Below are 13704 nucleotides of genomic sequence, written 5' to 3'. Positions count from 1 at the left end.
TCTGAAGATTGCTTGTTGTAGTGTTGTCTTTGATAAAATGAGTATATCAGTAGTGAGCCTCTTAGAGGCACCATGATCAGAAACACTCCTTGGGATCAGAATATACCTAAAATTCTACCTCTTGGCACACTTGGTTAGATAAGTGACATAGTCCTTGGATCCATCAAAGAAGATACTGGTTTCCTTTCTGTTCTGGAGGTGGTGGTGGTGGTGGTAGCTGTGGCTGTGATGGCTGTTACTTGTTTCTCTCTCTTTCTGGCTCTGGCTTTTGCTTTCTTGCTAGTGTTCTTTCTCTCTCTAAACAAAGGAATAGTTAAATATGAGCTTCTGAATTGTACTTGTTCATGCATTTAAGACATAACAGATTACTAAAAATAGATGTGTCCTGATTTAAAGCATGCCCCCTGGAAAGGCATGCTGTATTATGAAACCATGGTAATATAATAACTACATTATTACATGGCAGTATAAATATTAGTCTGTTGAATTCATTTGTCCAATTGTATAACTTTGTGGAACAGTGTTTTGACCTTTGCTACATGATTTGGGAGCAAGTGGAGTGGTTGCAGACAGATGAGACAGTGTTCATATCAGAATTTTTCAATGAACTTTATAGTTGGAGGCCTGGCAATGGCAAATAGCTTCAGATGTTGCTGTAACCATTATAAATATGAACAACAAATCTCTGTTCAAGAAATTTCCCCAGAGCACTTTAGTCGAGACTTTTTAGAGGTTCATTTTTTTTTCCTTTCTTTCTCTTTTTCCATTTTGTTTATTTATTTATTTTTGGAGTGGGGTTTGTTATTATTGACTGAAGAAATATTCTGATTGCAACAGTATAACTCTCTTTCCCTCACTCTTCCTCTTCCTCCCTTCCCCCTGATACCACTCCTTCATTAAAATATTGAAATCTGGAGTCTCTGGTAAATCTGCATTAGACCAGTTTATAGGCCAGGAATGAAATCTAGACAAACATTGATGGGTTTCCAAAGAACATTCCATGTTCACTGGGCCCTTTTACACCCTACACTGACAAATGGCATAAAGAACGGAGGTAGTTTTTGCAGAGGGGCACTTGTATAATATCCTCTGAGACCGAATGCAGTTTAACAAATGACTGCATTTGTTTTGCCAGTAACTTGACTGAGACATGCAAAATACCCCTGAGAGTTGCTGGGGGTGTCTTCTGCCTGGTCTATAGGGTGTATGTTTGCTTTGTATCTAAGAGGCACATTCATGTCTTGTGTGCTCGTTTGAAGTATTTCCTAACATTCCCATTAGCCTGTATATAAGAACCAGAAAGATAATCCCAACATATTGTAAATGAAGATGTGACTCTATAACCTTTCTCTTGTTCTTTGGGGGGAAAAAGACATTTTCATGCATATTTTAAACAGAAACTTTTTATATTTAAGTGTCATGGAAAATATTTATTGAGTAACTGGTATACAGATGGGAATTTAATTGTCATCATACACTAGGTGTGTGGGGGTGCTCACTAACATCATGTCGCTGGACCATTGTGGCAAGCCAAAACTGCACAAAGAGAACATGTCGTCAATGTGTGTGTGTGTGTGTGTGTGTGTGTGTGTGTGTGTGCTTGCGCGCGCGCGCACGAGCGCGTGTACGTGTCCATGCATGTGCGACATGTCTGGCTTACTGTCTTTCGTGGTATTTTAGCTTTCCCTTCTTGAAAAACATTGTTTTACAGTTCCAGGAGTCCATGGCTACATTACTATATGAAGGCAATGATTTGAAATGAAAACTTTTCTCTTCCTGGAAGCTTTTGTTATAATATTGATATCATGGTTCGATTAAATGGATTTCCATTCCACTGGCCTTTGTGAGGGAAGAGACTCTGTTCAAATCAAACTCAGTTTCCAATAGAAAATTGTAAGTCAACACATATGGGAGGGAAGATGAAGGCCACCTCAGCTGCAGCCACACGAGCTAGGTTGAGCCTTCAGGGTTGGAGTGGGCTTGCTCCAAGCTGCAGCTCAAATCCCTGGGGCCAATATCTGGCCTGGGCTCTCTCCAAGTGAGTAGAGGAGCAGAACCATCAGGAACAGCTTGGCCTGGCTCCTAAGAAGAAAACTTCCTGAGGCCCTGCCCCCAGGGGAAAACCCTTTCCCCAGGGGCACCCCAGGGGGCCATGAAAATTCGTTGATCATTCAGAAAGTGCCCCCTTGGCTTTAACATAATCCAATTAGTCTTTGGAACCACCTTTTCTTGGGTGCATATCTCCAATATTCATACTCATTGCAAATCCACCAACTGTCACTGTTCTTAACAAGCATGCTCCTCTCATCAGAATTTCAGTAAGTTGCAACATCCTGTATAGTCCAGGGTAAACTGTTCTAACATCAATCAATTAATGAAATGTTATCTGGTTTTTAAAACCTAGTTTCATGTGCTGTCTATGTATAAAACCATATCTGCCTGTGTAGCTTTGCATTTCAAATGTGTGGCACACAAGCGTTTTGTTGGTGCTTTGTTCTCAGTACAGTAACTCTGTGTACAAACATTTTAATGTGGTTTTGTTGTTTTTCAACAAGATGTTTCTGTAAAAATGATATTGGCTGAGCTGGTGCGTTGGTTTCTCTCATAGAGGCATTAAACTATACTGCCAATGCATTGAATTATTTAAAAATGCAAAATAAAATTTTTATGAAAATCTCATTTTAGAAATGTAGATTATTCTGCTTACAAAGTTTCCTAGACGTAGTACCTTGTTACTATCTCTTTCACATTATAATATGTAGCCAGTGCTCCCACTTACCTCAATGGGTGTGAAACTGAGGGTCATAAAGAAAATAACTTTCACAAACCAATTAATTTTATAAGAGAGATCCTTGGACCATCATTCAAAGTCCCTTTAAAGGAAAATTGTGAAATGTTTAGTCATCCTAGTACACAGAACAAAAAAGCTTACAAAGTATAAAGCTATAACTGTAGTAGATGCTGAGAGAAGAGACAGAGGAAATTATCAAACTACACTAAAAACTTAAAAGCACAGCTGACAGTGGCCATTTCCTGCAGGAGTATGCAGCCACTAGCCTGGACCAGCAGCATAAGAAATAATTTCAGGTCACAATAATGATTGAAGGTCAGCAGAAAAAGGTTAAGTTATCTGAAATATATTCTTTTTACTAAGGTAGAAACTTGTGCCATATATTTTAGAATTATTTTCTTCAAAATGTTAAACATTTTCTGGATATTTAAAGAGTAGGTTTCAGGTATTTAGAAATTCCATTTCTATGGAATGTATTCTCTGGCCATGCGAAGTGAGGAATTGCAGTGCTAAGACTATACAGCACAAAACACCTGTCAGTAAACACAACATTAATAATCAGCTTGGCTGAATTTCCTGTGAACAAATGAACTACATTTGGTTTGGCCAGATATTTTGACACTGCATAATCATAATCATAGTCCAAATGTGAACACTAATGTAGTTAAATATGGTTACAACTGACAGTTGTAACACTACCATTACAAATTCCAAATCCTTTCCAAAATGTGAAGCTCACAGTATCTGTAAATATGAAAATTTTCTTGTGAGATGATGAAGAAATATTTGCTCAGAGAAAATAGAGAAAAATTGATTATAAGTTTGTTCTCAAGCAATCAAATTGTTTTCTATTTTCTACTTCTCTCAAAAAATCAGATGCCATAAATTATGACCATGCCTAGTAAAAGTATGCACATGTGCAGAGAAGAACTGAGAGGAAATATGCAGAATGACATTTTAAAAAATTAGGGTGCTAGGATTATGCTAATCGATCAGTTTGCGCAGCACTTGCCAACACCAGTAAGGCAGTACTAGCCAGACACTGTTCTAGCACTTTCTTATATATTAATGCATGTAATCTTCTTAACAGCCCTATAAGATAGGTACTAAAATATCTCTGTTGTGTAGATGACAACATGGAGACACAAAGAGACTAAGTAGCTTACCTAAAGTCACACAGCCAGGATTTGGACCAGTGTGGCCCCAAAGGCCTCAACCTTAACCACTACTCTCTATTGCCTTTTGTTATTATTAATAATGCTATTGGTCCTATAGTATATATTATTTTCACTTGAGAAACAAAAGTAAAGTATGGCCCTGAACCCTCAGGGAGTGATGTCCACTCAGTCCTTGCAGAGTTCTCTAAAGGAAAGTCATGGGGCCAGCCTTCCAGAAATACCTTTTCCCATGAAATCTGAGACTCCTCCACAGGAGGAGTCAGCAATTCAGGAAGGGTTTGGTGAGGTAGGATCCCTTATGCTTGGAAATAGCAAATAGAAGAAGAGATGGCACCACCTTCCTGGCCATTAAGTCTGGCTGGGACGATGATCAGGTCTTGGATTGGTAGAGCTTGAATGTCAGTTCATTTTAAGACAAGCCCAGCCCTGGCTTAACTGCTGCTCCCTGCCTCTGAAGTGTAGGCACTGGTTCGGAAGGAAGCAGAACATTCCAGGGGAGTCGGTGCCTTAGGCTTTGAGGTAGGATTTGAGACACGTTCTCACTGTTTCACTTAAGGGAGACACCTAAACTTTCTGTGCCCCACTTTCTTCCTCTACAAAATGGAGTCGATAATATCAGCCTTCTTCCCCCTACCCAGAGATAAGCAAGATGTTATATAGACCAGTGTTTCTCATCCTACATTGCTTCTTGGCAACTCTAAGGATTTGGTTTCCCCAAATAATTCCCTCTAACACTGTCATTACCAAGGTCAGGGGACTTAATCCTCTGAGGGTGTAAGAGTAGTGAGGCAACTTCAAGGTTGCATGTCTAGCAGGGGATGTGCCACAAGTGGATAGGCTGTAACAGAGTATGTCACATAGGTGGCTAGCCTCATGCTTTGGAGGGAGAACATCTTTAGCTTCGTTGAGTTTCTCTAGGAAAGACATTTTAGGCTTAGGTGGGAGATTTTTGTCCCCGTCCCTCTTTTTGAGAAAAGGAAACAAAATAGTAAAAACTTTAGTTGTGATACAAGAGGGATCCATGTAATTTGGTAAGGGGGATTTGGCCAGTAAGTGTCAAGTACAGACATTTGAAATTGACACATGTGGTCAGGGCCTTTTGCAATTGTGCAGGTCATGAGCTGGGCATCTATTGGGATTGACAGTCACACAAACTAGTGGGTGAGTTCAGGAGGCCAGTAAGAGGCAGGAAATTACTTTCAATCTTTGTCTTTCTAACCCTGGGACTCTTCACCTTGAGGAAATACCAGGGGGGCTTTAAAAATGCAAATGCCAGGCCTCACCCCCAGAGATTCTGATTCCATTGGTCTGTGTCAGAGGTCTCTGACATCAGTATCTTTTAAAGCTCCCTTGTCGATTCTCCTTTGAAACCAGAATGAAGAACCACTGTTCTAGGCTTATCAGAGAAAAAGTCTAGTTACTCATTTATCCCACCCACCTTCCTCAGGGAACAGCAGATAATGGTGTTTCTAACGCTCACATCCCACAGAATCCAAGCTCAAACTATTCTTTTCCAGGGAAGGGATCTCCTTTCACGCTATTGTAACTCTCCAGGAATTTTCCAGTTAGCTCAAAGCATAATTCACTTGAACATAGTCTCATTTCCCAAATAAGATAGGCCCTGCAGCAGGCCAGAGATGTGAGGAGAAACTCACGAGGAGGGATGTACCTTTCTGGAAACATTCTCTTGGGCATGGCTGGGCCTGAGCAGAGGTTGATGGTGAGAATCAGAGATTCTCCCAGAATTCCCGACTCTGAGGACATAACAATGACCCACGGAGCAAGAAAGAAGCTTCCCTCACAGAGGTTTATTTAGCAAGTTCCTTCCAGTATCCTTGTTCGGCCAAAGCATTTGCAAGACAAACAACTAAGCAAAGGAGGCAAATCTTTCCCAAAGTTTCCCAGTATTGTATAAGTGGGTAATCAATGGCCTCTGTGTATGAGCCCCTGTGTTGTTTACTTCTTCACAGCAAGCCAGGACTGGCTAGCTCAAAAGCCCCAGCACCAAACTCAAAATTTTACACATCTAGTTATTTCAAATATAGCTCAAATAAGCAATTTTTTAGCCGTTTAGAGCCTGCCTGCTTTGTATACCCCATGAAATGTGACCAACATCTGCTAGGCATAGATCACATAACCCTGAGGCTACAAAAGACTCCAAGCCACAGCTGCCCTTCAGAGCCATAGTCCTAGAGAGTCCCCATCGAGATGCTGAATGACATCACCTAGATGTGGAAGCCCACTCTCTGCCCCCTGTCTCTCCTCCTGGTCCTGGTGGTGGTCTCTGTGCCCTAGCCTCTAGAAAACTCTCATCCTGTGAAAGACTTCCCTCACCCTTACACATGCAAACCTGTCAGTGTGTCACCCAAATAAAGCTGGTTGTGTGCTACTGCCACCTTGTTGTCATTTCTTTTTCCTTGATCAGCCCCCAAATTCCTCAAACTTACTACACCAGGCATCAAGAAAGGGCCCTGAAGGGTCAACTGAAAAGGAGTAGGGGCTAGCTCCTTTTGAGGTATCCTCCTGGAAGCCCTCAAGCAACCTGGAAACCCCCAAACTGACCAAGTCTTGGCCCAGACTCACTGAGCAAGTCCCTTGATGCCCACCAAACACATTCTAAAGCATTGCTCTCACTGGGAAAGACCCAGCTCTCTCAAGGCGTGGCCCAAATACCTATAGTGCCCTGTTAGTGTGCAGGCCAAGCTCCTGCCTGACTAGCTGCCTCCTCAGCCTTCATACTACAGCTTGCTGGGGAAATGGCCTATGCCCTTGCTCTAGACTTTGGGCCCAGCTCATATCCCACACTCTGATACAGGGCACCTCCACCTTGGCTGAGCTTCAAATCTTGCAATTCCTGGAGCCCACCCTAGAAATTCTGATCTAGTCCATTTGGGCGCTACTCTCCCACCCTCCAACCATCAACCTCTACATAGGTAGTTTGTAAAGCTCTCCAAATAACTCTAATCTGCAATCAGGTTTAAGAATTAATTTTCTAGCCAAAGCTCCTCTAGCTGGGGCTACACCCCAAATCCCTAAGAGTGTCTGGCAATGATGGACTGGATCCTTGTGTATGGTGCTGAATTTCTGGGTCCATAGCCTGTCTTTGGCAGGTTATCAAAGGTCATTCAAAAGCCATTGGACGTTTGGGCTTGGGAGCTCATATCAGACTCTATATTGTAATTACTCCTTGCATCCCTAAATATCCTTGAAATCCCTGTGGAATGTGTTACCAATGAAATAGTCATCCACAAAATAATTATGATCTTTACTAACCCAACTGTCACATGCAAATTGTACCCCCTTATGAGTTAAGACATTCCAGCACCTTCTTAGTGTATAATCTTTAGTTGGGGACAAAGAGGAGGCCTGGGTTTGCATCTGATCTCTAGGGAGACCTGGATTCAGGCCTCATGATTCCATCAAGTCTTGAGTGAAATAATGGCTCTCTAAAAGAGATGGCGCTGTTTGGGGGCACATCTGCAGAAAACGTGACTGGGGAAAATGTTTCCCCCATTTGAGATTTCAGCTTTACATTTGACTATCCAGTCAAATCCTCGATATTATCCAGCTCAGAACACAAAACCTGCAAGGTATGGATAATGCCTCTTATTACTTTCTTCTATTTGGTAACAAAGTACCGCAAATTTAGTGGCTTAAAACAACACAAGCATTTATAATCTCCCAGTTTTTGTGGGGCAGGAGTCTGGGCACAGGTTAGCTGGATCAGGGTCTGGATCTGAGCACAGGATAGCTATTCAGAGTCTCACAAGGCTGCAATCAAGGTATTGGTCAGAGCTTTGATCAGCTGCAGCTCAGGGTCCTCTTCTAATTTGCATCAGGTTGTTGGCAGAGTTCATTTCCTTGCAGCTGTAGAACTCAGGTGGTTATCCTTCGCTTCCTCGAGGCCAACAGGAGAGAGAATTTGTCCTCTAGACCCTCTATCCAAAGACTTCCCTGATTAAGTCAGGCCCACCCAGAATAATCTCCATTTTGATGAATTCGTATCAAACTGGTTAGGGGTCTTAATTACTTCTGAAAAATCCTTTCACCTTTGCCATATAATGTAGCCTAATCACGTAAGTGACATTTATCCTATTCACAGGTCCTACCCACACTCAAGAGGGATTATACACCAGGAGGCAGGAATCCTAGGAGCCATCTTAGATTTCTGCCTAACCCATGCCTCTGAGGCACGAGAAGACTTCATATCCTGCTTAGAAGACTCTTCCCCCTTGCCATGATCCCTGGAGCAGTGGGCATGGAGTTTCTTGAACTGTGGCCCTGCCACCAACACAGTCCTTTTCTGTCTGCCTTAGTTTCTCTAAGCAGAAAATTATTCAAGCAACCCTTACTCCTGTGCTTCTTAAGGGAGCATAATAAATTAATGAATTAATTGTGTCAAAAGCTCATTAGTCAGATGAAAGGTACTATAGAAATACAAATTATTATTATTTTGAAATTTTGTAGCTGTCATTGCAAGGTTTACACTTAGCTATTAGACACTGTGCCTTTGCTATCTATCAGCCCCTAGTTCAACAACAATGCTCGTATTTTGTTTCAAACCATTAATTTGAAAATAACCACCTTGGTGCTCATGATGTACTGATGGGGAATTATCTGCCCTGGGAACTTGCCAGCAAGAATTATAAAAAAAGATTTGCATTAGCTGAAGCTCAAATTGGAGAACCAATGAGGAAGCAGGAAGAACACATTCCCACTGTTTATTTACCTCTCTTACCCACCACAGATTGCAGAGTGGCTCCCCTGGCATCACTCACATTCCCAGGGGGCCCAAGTGTCCTGATTGGCAGGGTACAGACCAATCATGCTTTACTTTTGACTACAGCTGCAGCTGCCCCAAGATGATTTAAGGTTTCCTTCCCTGGGGTCCTACCAGGGGCAACTTCCTTTCCTGGTCCGTTTCCCAGACCCTCCTGGAAGACCTGAACCCTGCTCCCCAGATAGCATCAGACGCTCCTCGGGGCAAAGACTTATTCCTCTGGGCCTCTCTCCAGTCTCTGCCTACTTCTACCACTTTCCCCTGAGCTGTGCATACTCTCCTGAGCTGTTTCCTTGCAATTACTCCCCTCCCCCATTGGTCATGGGGGATCTCTGTTCCACAGGCAGATCCTTTATCCCTTCAGGAATCCCCTTCCCCAGACCTAGACAGTCCTCCTAAGTCCATCCTCCTCAGGAGCACTCCCCAAGGCCCAGCCCAGCCTCTGCCTCCCTGGGCTGCTGTAGGAACTAACTGATGGTGGAGAACATCTCAACAGCAGGAGAGAGGATTGAGTGTGTGGGAGGAGAAAGTAAAGCAGGCATTGACCTACAGATACCCAAGTCTGACGCCTTGTGTATGGCCTTATCCCTGGCTGGTGCAGTGCCCCTCATTCACTGTACTGGTAGAGGGCTGGACCCCAGATGCTTTCTACCTTTGGGATAGTCCGGCCCTTCACTAGCTTCAAGCAATGCCCGTGCAGCCATTGGCGACCTGCCAATGGGGTGGACCTGCCATTCTTCTTAACTCTGAACTGGAAAACAATTCTAAATGCTTGCCGTGGAGAGGTCTGAGGAATTTCTGCCCCTGGGTCAGTTGCCTCTAGTTATAGGTTGAATTGTCTCCCCTCAAAATTCCTACGTTGGCTTCCTAACCCCCAGTTCCTCAGAGTGTGACCTGATTTGGAGATAGGGCCTTTACATAAGTAATCAAGTTAAAATGAGATCATTAGGGTGGGCCCTGACCCAGCTTGACTGATATTCTTAAAAAAGGGGACATTTGAGTACAGACTTACCTATAGAGACAACACCATGTGAACATGATGACAGCCATCTACAAGCCAAGGAGAGAGGCCTGGAACATATCGTTCCTTCACAGCTCTCAGAACTCTGCTGATGCTTTGATCTCAGATATCCAGTCTCCAGAACTATGACACAAAAATATTCTACTGTTTAAGCCACACAGTCTATGGTATTTTGTTAAGATGGTCCTAGAAAATTAATATACCACTCCTTTATTCATTCAGTAAATAGTTATTATGTGCACAGTTATGAGGACATGGAACCTTACGGGGAGCAAAACCAGATGTTCACCTGCCCTCATGGATCTTATGGTCCAGTGGGAGAAAAAGTCAGCAGATAATCACACAAACAAATGTGAAATTGTAACTAAGGTGAATACTGTGAAGAAAAATTGCCTGGTGCTAGAAGAGCCTATAATGGTGGGGGGGATAGCAAGTCAAGGAAGGCTTCACTGAGGAGGTGCCATTAGAGGTGAAATCTGAAAGTTAAGTCAGCCACAAGCAGACACGGAAGAAGGGGAAGAGCAGTGCAGGCCTGGGGAGCACTAATGCAAAGGCCCAATGCTGGGACTTGCTGCAGCATCAGACCCTCAGATGGCCCTTAACACGCCCCATAAGGGCGTGCTTATAGCCCGTGCTCCCCCCATAAGGTCCCCTTACAGCCCATGCATCATGGCCATGTAGCCATCACCAGCTCTGTGAGGACACCCCCAAAGGACCCTCAAGAGAGGGTACTATCACCAGAGGAGGGAAGAGTCAGATGAGAAAAAAACATGGGTGCTAAGGAAAGAATGAATGTGCCAAAACACTGGCTTAAGTTTTCTGCCCCCTGAGTCCATGAGATATGCACCAAAGACAGCACAGGTGTCACATGGCAGAGTCACGTGGAGGCTGGCCTCGGCTGCGATTGCCACTGTGCTGCTTGCTGGTCGAGTCAAGCATGCCCGGCCCTGAGAAGCACGCTCCTCCCATCAAGGCACAGGCCAGTGGGATGAAGATGTAGTAGCCAAGGGGAGGAGGCAGGGCCAGGGGAGCTGCTCCCTAGACTTGTCCCCACCCCCAGCTGCTCCTGGCCTACCACCTCTGGCCATGTGGCTGTATTTCCTTCCTGATTTTCAGGGACTATAATTTATGGCTTGGCAAACTCTGACTTCTTTGTAGTGGAGCCATTGTGTTTGTTACCATAATCATTTCTCAGAAAGGATATCAATAAAGGCTGGGGAGTGAAACACAAACCCCCCGACAATCCCAACTGCTAAATAATTTCTGGAATGAGTTGTCAGAAACCTTTTATTTACTGATTTCACGCATTTCATTTATTTCTGGCACAGGGCCAACCTTTCTGACAGTTAAGATTTATTGATTTAATTGCCTAGGGTAACCATGCAATAAAATCATCTCAAAGATAAATTTTCATGGCACTGTGCAGCATGAAGGTAATTTTTCAAATGCTATGGCTATATTTCTGCAGGTTACAGGTGCAAAATTTGCTTAAAGCAGGGATGTCTCATTATTGAAGGTCAGGAACATCGGAGGGGGGCAGCTCTTTGGTGCAAATTCTTTGGAGGAGAGAGAGAGAAAGAGAGAGAGATCGCCAGAAAGAGAGAGAGAGAACAAGAGAACATAGTCCTTTCAGGAAAAAAAATGATATTTCCTTAATTGGTTCATATATTCAATGCCCATGAGAAAGTGGGGCTTCACTTTAATTAGGAATGGGCTTGGAGGTTATTTACAGTGTTCTGTGGAATCATTTGTTTCCAGCTGTGCGACGCTTTGTACTACGTGAGCCTCACAAGGTAGATGATTGCCACTTGTGACATTCGCGTTCATTGCTTCTTTAGATCTTTTTATTTACCCTGTTAAAGTGCTCATTATGGCTCTGAACAACGGGTAAATAAAAAACTCTGATTAATTCCCAGGTTAATGGTAACATTTTGGGAAGTCAGAAATAGCATAAACTTTTAACAATGTGAAATCTTTCTCATGTCTCTTGATTTATTTTACAGTGTTTTTGCTTTGATTGCAGGTTTCAGATGGTGCTGTTTAATAGCTTATTAAACTTGCAGCCTAGCAGGTTTGCTGTTTGGATAAAATTTTATTTTTGCTCAGGTATAAACTTTTGAACCAGGTAGGGGCATTTTTTACCGTATTGAATTCCAGCAGTCAGGGTCTGGCTGATTTCCTCAGATGCTCTTTGTGCAATACAGGACTGCTCAAGAGTGGGTCTGAAACTATTGCCCTTGAAACCTCATCCTTTCCCATAGTGGAGAGTGGTGACAACCTGGGATGGGAAGGAGCTTCAGACCTTTCAGGTGAACCCGAATGAAGACCCAAGAACCACGTGCTGTATTTGAATCCAAGCCCCAGTCCCCTCATTTCTCAGATGGGGAAACCGAGGCCCAGGGAGATAGGGTAGAGCTCCTGAAAGCATATCTGCAGATGCTCAGGACAGATTTCCTGTTCTTCTACTGCCTGTGCTGCCCCTTGCACATTACTCACTGCCATACAGTCCAACTGCGCAATGGCCCAGGCTACTCATTGCCCCTCTCGGTACTTCATTTGTTCTGTTTATAGATGAAGGGGGTTGGAGTAGATGCCCACTAAGTGCTCACCCAGATCTGACAGTCTGTGACTCTAGGACATGTGCATGCCTAGTCAGCATCACCCCCACCACCTGGCCATTGATATAACTGAACTATTAGACTTCATGAAGCCAATAGCCACGCGTTCCAATGGCCCAGACTCATATTACCCACTGTTTCATGGCTACATATTCTCTTCCAGTGGAGTGGGCTTTGTATAGTTCATAGCTTGTGATTTGCAGAATTATAATAAAGTGAAATTAGACTTTGACTAAAGAGGCAGCAATGGAAATTTGAACTAAGATGAAGTGGCAAGCCCAGCCGACCATGAAGACACGTGGCCCTGCCATAGCCGATGGCTGGGTAGAAACTAACCTGATGAGAGAGATGTTCATGGCAATGTTTCTGAGCCTCAGCACCAGTACTGATTACCAGGCACACGGTTTGTGTATGTGCACATCCACTTACCCCACACAAATGTGTGAAGAGGCCATTCTAACCAGAGTCTTACACAGGAGAGAGTGTGAAGAATGAGGGGCTATGTGAGCATTGAGAGTATCAGATCTATATCCAGCCCAAGTGGCCTGACTGGCACCTGCTTGGCAAACTAGGGCTCGGGGTGTTCCATCTTTACACTGTAGCAACAGCCTCCTCTCTCTATGCAGTAGTAAGAAGCATTTTTTTAACATGCAAATCTGACCATGCCATTCCTACATTTAAAATCCTTAAAAGGCTCCCCATTACTCCCAGGATGAAGTCTAGAAACCTCAGCACGACTTGACAAGGCCTACATGACCTGGCTCCCATTTTGCTTTCCAGCAGTCCTCTCGCTTCTCCTCCACTCCTCTAGAGCTTCAGTGAATGGGTCCGCAATCAACGCAGGTGCTCAAATTAAACACACATGCACACAGTTCTTTTTGATTTTCTCCTTTCCATAATCACTTACATCCAATCTATCAAGAAGCCCCATCAACTCTATCTCTAAAACAGATCCATAAGCCATCTCCTTCTCTCCACCTCCACTGCCTCCACCCTGGTCCAAGCCACCATCATTTCTCACTTTTATGGTAGCATATTAAAGATTCTTGGAAGTCTCCTGGAAAAGGAAAGCTGTCAAACTATGATTAACCCTCAGGTTCCTAAATATATTTGAAAATGCCTTTTGTCGAACAATTGTTAACATTATTCATTCAGCAACTATTTGTTGAGTGCTTTGTTTGTGCAATAATTGTCTAGGTGTTGAGAATTCATCATTGTAAACAAAAAGACAACGTCTCTGCTCTTATAGAGCTTATGGTCCACTGAAGAAGACAGGCAATACACAAAATAAACTCTGGAACACCAGGTAATAAGTG

Source organism: Propithecus coquereli, unplaced genomic scaffold, assembly GCF_000956105.1.
Source record: "Propithecus coquereli isolate 6110/MARCELLA unplaced genomic scaffold, Pcoq_1.0 Scaffold99, whole genome shotgun sequence".
Classification (NCBI taxonomy): Eukaryota; Metazoa; Chordata; class Mammalia; order Primates; family Indriidae; genus Propithecus; species Propithecus coquereli.
This window is presented reverse-complemented; position numbering follows the sequence as displayed.